The sequence below is a fragment of the Populus nigra genome, chromosome 2 (assembly GCF_951802175.1).
Source record: "Populus nigra chromosome 2, ddPopNigr1.1, whole genome shotgun sequence".
Taxonomy (NCBI): domain Eukaryota; kingdom Viridiplantae; phylum Streptophyta; class Magnoliopsida; order Malpighiales; family Salicaceae; genus Populus; species Populus nigra.
In genome coordinates, this window is record NC_084853.1 from 20596495 (window position 1) to 20601494 (window position 5000).

The following is a 5000-nucleotide window of genomic DNA, read 5'->3' on the forward strand; positions in this document are numbered from 1 at the left end:
GCCGCGGGGGGGAACGACAGGGACAATCATGCGGGGGGCTGTCAGCCCCGGCTCGCAAGACGGAGGCCAGGCCTCGGCAGCGGGCACGTCACGCCACGAGGTCGGGGATTGCGAGGAGAGCCAACGCATGGGCGCGCGCACGGCAATTTAATGCCACGCCCACGCCAGCGTAGAGCTCTCCTCGCAATCCCCAAGCTCGGCGGTCCGCACCAGCCACGTCGGCCAGGCCTCCGACTTGCGAGCAGGGGCAGCGGCCACCGCCGCCGTGACGTCGCGGCAAGCAGACAGCCGCGCAGCAGCTGCCAGCACCTTGGCACAAGCACGGCAAATGAATGCCACGCCCACGCCGCGGATAAGCAGCCCCAACGCGCCCGACGGCTTGGAGCGGGTCCCGAAGACGGTGGCCGGAATCGGGTCGTCGCCGGCCGGAAAACGGGTCATCGATGCCAGCAATACTTCGGGCCATGAGGCCCCCCACCTTAGTCCGAGTTTAGCAACAGCCCACATATCCCCCGCGGCAGGCCTATGGGCGCCAGGCCAGCGCGCCCCATGGCCAGTCAGGGGGCACCCCCCTAAAGAGCAATAAGTGTCATTGAAGCTCTGGCAGGGGGAGACACTACTAGGTCCCAGCTGTCACCCCCCCTCTAAAAAATTCATTTCTTGGTATTTTGAGCTGAAATTTTGCACAGAGGTTGGCAAAAATCCAATCCAACTTTATTAATTTTTCCAGAATTTTTCGAGGTCGGGAAGTATTGTTTTTTATTTTCCTACCATTAAAAATCGAGGAAATCGGAAAAAATAGGAACCGGCTCGGAATGACCCCAAATTCAGTGGGCAGCCTCATAAAAATATGGCTGATTTTACTGGATTGATTTCATGTGGAAAGCACGACGTTTTGTTGTAGGAATGCGGGAACCCCGGCGGCTCGCCTGCCGCGGCCAGCGACGTCGGGCTGGCCCCTGCAGCGCCTAGCCTCTCCCACGCGGGGGGCAGGCCAGAACGCGGGGGGCCAGGGCCCGAAGGCAGCCCCCCCGCGGGCGAGAGAGCAAGCCAGCAGGGGCTGTCGCCTGCCGCGGCCAGCGACGTCGGGCTGGCCCCTGCAGCGCCTAGCCTCTCCCACGCGGGGGGCAGGCCAGAACGCGGGGGGCCAGGGCCCGAAGGCAGCCCCCCCGCGGGCGAGAGAGCAAGCCAGCAGGGGCTGTCGCCTGCCGCGGCCAGCGACGTCGGGCTGGCCCCTGCCGCGGCCAGCGATGTCGGGCTGTCGCCTGCCGCGGCCAGCGACGTCGGGCTGGCCCCTGCAGCGCCTAGCCTCTCCCACGCAGGGGGCAGGCCAGAACGCGGGGGGCCAGGGCCCGAAGGCAGCCCCCCCGCGGGCGAGAGAGCAAGCCAGCAGGGGCTGTCCGCGCGTCGCGCAGCGCGGCATGGCTGCGGGGGCCGCGCGCGCGCGCCCAAGCGCCCAAGGGCCCCCAAGGGCCCCAGGCCCTCAGGCCCCAGCGCCCCAGCGCCCAGCGCGGGCGGGCGCGCGCGCGCGTGTGGTCTTTGAGGGGCGCCGGCCTGGTGGCTCCCTAAAGAGCAATAAGTGTCATTGCAGCTCTGGCAGGGGGAGACACTACTAGGTCCCAGCTGTCACCCCCCCTCTAAAAAATTCATTTCTTGGTATTTTGAGCTGAAATTTTGCACAGAGGTTGGCAAAAATCCAATCCACCTTCATTAATTTTCCCAGAATTTTTCGAGGTCGGGAAGTATTTGTTTTAATTTTCCTACCATTAGAAATCGAGTAAATCCGCAAAACTAGGAACCGGCCCGGAATGACCCCAAATTCAGTGGGCAGCCTCATAAAAATATGGCTGATTTTACTGGATTGGTTTCATGTGGAAAGCACGACGTTTTCTTGTAGGAATGCGGGAACCCCGGCAGCTCGCCTGCCGCGGCCAGCGACGTCGGGGACGCTGGCCTGCGCTGTCGAGCCCGCGAGGGCTGTCTCCGCGGCAGGCCCCCCCTGAACGGGGCACGACAGGCCACCGCGCTGGCTCGTCCAGCGTCGACAGTCCCTCGTCCAGGTTTCAGATCGCGCCAAGTCGAACCCATGACCTGCTCAAGCCATCGTGCGCTGCCGAATTCGCATCTGCGTGTAGGCTGCCATTCCACGCGGCAGCCCCTGTTTTCGTCAGCGTGCCCCCCTGACGAATTTTCCTGCCTGGCCCAGTCCAGCGTCCAGCCCCTGTTCGTCGAAAAATCTGCGCTGCCGATTTTCCACGCGGCAGCCCCTCTTTTCGTCAGCGTGCCCCCCTGACGAATTTTCCTGCCTGGCCCGGCCAGTCCAGCCCCTGTTCGTCGAAAAATCTGCGCTGCCGATTTTCCACGCGGCAGCCCCTCTTTTCGTCAGCGTGCCCCCCTGACGAATTTTCCTGCCTGGCCCGGCCGGTCCAGCATCCAGCCCCTGTTCGTCGAAAAATCTGCGCTGCCGATTTTCCACGCGGCAGCCCCTGTTTTCCTCAGCGTGCCCCCCTGACGAATGTTCGTCGAAAAATCTGCGCTGCCGATTTTCCACGCGGCAGCCCCTCTTTTCGTCAGCGTGCCCCCCTGACGAATGTTCGTCGAAAAATCTGCGCTGCCGATTTTCCACGCGGCAGCCCCTCTTTTCGTCAGCGTGCCCCCCTGACGAATTTTCCTGCCTGGCCCGGCCGGTCCAGCCCCTGTTCGTCGAAAAATCTGCGCTGCCGATTTTCCACGCGGCAGCCCCTCTTTTCGTCAGCGTGCCCCCCTGACGAATTTTCCTGCCTGGCCCGGCCGGTCCAGCCCCTGTTCGTCGAAAAATCTGCGCTGCCGATTTTCCACGCGGCAGCCCCTCTTTTCGTCAGCGTGCCCCCCTGACGAATTTTCCTGCCTGGCCCGGCCGGTCCAGCCCCTGTTCGTCGAAAAATCTGCGCTGCCGATTTTCCACGCGGCAGCCCCTCTTTTCGTCAGCGTGCCCCCCTGACGAATTTTCCTGCCTGGCCCGGCCGGTCCAGCCCCTGTTCGTCGAAAAATCTGCGCTGCCGATTTTCCACTCCGCAGCCCCTGTTTTCGTCAGCGTGGCCCCCTGACGAATTTTCCTGCCTGGCCCGGCCAGTCCAGCGCCCAGCCCCTGTTCGTCGAAAAATCTGCGCTGCCGATTTTCCCCGACGAACCTGCAGCTGCACAAATCCGCGCTGCCACTGCCCCATTGTCTGGACCAACAGTCTTTTCCATCAAGCCCTGGACTATAAATCGTCCAGACTCATCGCCAGCACCCGCTGCCGATTCTGCCGACTTTGCCGATTTCGTCGGCGCTGCCGATTCCAACACTGCACCCACCGTGTCTAAACCAGCGCTGTTTCGTCAGCGTGTCCCCTTGACGAATTTCCCTGCCTGGCCTGGACAGTCCATCTTCCAGCCCATGTTCATCGAAAAATCTGCGCTGCCGATTTCCCCGACGAACCTGCAGCTGCACAAATCTGCGCTGCCGATTTCCCCCCCTGTCGGCATGGCTGCCGCTGCCCCGATGTCCAGACCAACAGTCTTTTTTGTCGACTTTGCCGATTTTGTCCGCGCTGCCGATTCCAACACTACCCCCTGCATCCAAACCAGCATTGTTTCGTCAGCTCTTCCCCTGACGATTTTAGCCCTGTAACAAACAGTAGGCCTCCAATCCCGCCAACGGGAGCCAAGTTGATAGGGAAGAGAATTGAATGACGCGCCTGGTCCTCGCACCCCGCCACCCGAGGGGCCTTTTTCCCGGCAGCCTCTGAAAAACTCTAGCTTTCACGGTCCTCGCCGCCCCTCACCACCATGGCAGGCCTCTAATCCCACCCATCAGCAGTTGTAGCCGATAGGGCAGTGATTTGAATGACGCGTCGCGGGCCGCCGGGTCATCTCACCCGGCCATTAATTGGAGCGTTTTTGGCTGGCCGAGGATGGGGGGATGGATCTCTTCTTCCGAAAAAGCAAACAGTACATCGGGAGTTATGTTGACGGGGCATGGAATTGAATGACCCGTCGCGGGCCGCCGGGTCATCTCACCCGGCCATCCCGGGGAGCGTTTTTCCCGGCAGCATCGGGGAAACTCTTGCTTTCACTGCCCGCTGCCCAAGTCCCCACTCGCATCGGCCCCCCGCGCCAACAAGCCAACGCTGCCGAATCGGCAGACACTGCTGCCGAATCTGCCGACACTGCCCCGCGGGCTGCCACTGCCCCAGTGTCTAAACCAGCGGTCTTTCTCATCGAGCCTTGGACTATCCAGTCCGTCCTGACTCATCGCCAGCACCTGCTGCCGATTCTGCCGACTTTGCCGATTTTCTCGGCGCTGCCGATTCCAACACTGCGCCCACCGTGTCTGAACCAGCGCTGTTTCGTCAGCGTGTCCCCTCGACGAATTTTCCTGCCTGGCCTGGACAGTCCACCGTCCAGCCCGTGTTCGTCGAAAAATCTGCGCTGCCGATTCTGCCGACTTTGCCGATTTCGTCGGCGCTGCCGATTCCAACACTGCCCGCCGTGCCTGAACCAGCGCTGTTTCGTCAGCGTGTCCCCTCGACAAATTTTCCTGCCTGGCCTGGACAGTCCATCGCCCAGCCCATGTTCGTCGCAAAATCTGCGCTGCCGATTTTCCCCGACGAACCTGCAGCCGCACAAATCTGCGCTGCCGAATCTGCCGACACTGTCCCGCGGGCTGCCACTGCCCCAGTGTCTAAACCAGCAGTCTTTCTCGTCGAGCCTTGGACTATCCAGCCCGTCCAGACCCATCGCCAGCACCCGCTGCCGATTCTGCCGACTGTGCCGATTTCGTCGGCGCTGCCGATTCCACCACTGCCCGCCGTGCCTGAACCAGCGCTGTTTCGTCAGCGTGTCCCCTCGATGAATTTTCCTGCATGGCCCGGCCAGTCCAGCGTCCAGCCCATGTTCGTCGAAAAATCTGCGCTGCCGATTCTGCCGACTTTGCCGATTTCGTCGGCGCTGCCGATTCCAACACTGCCCGCCGTGCC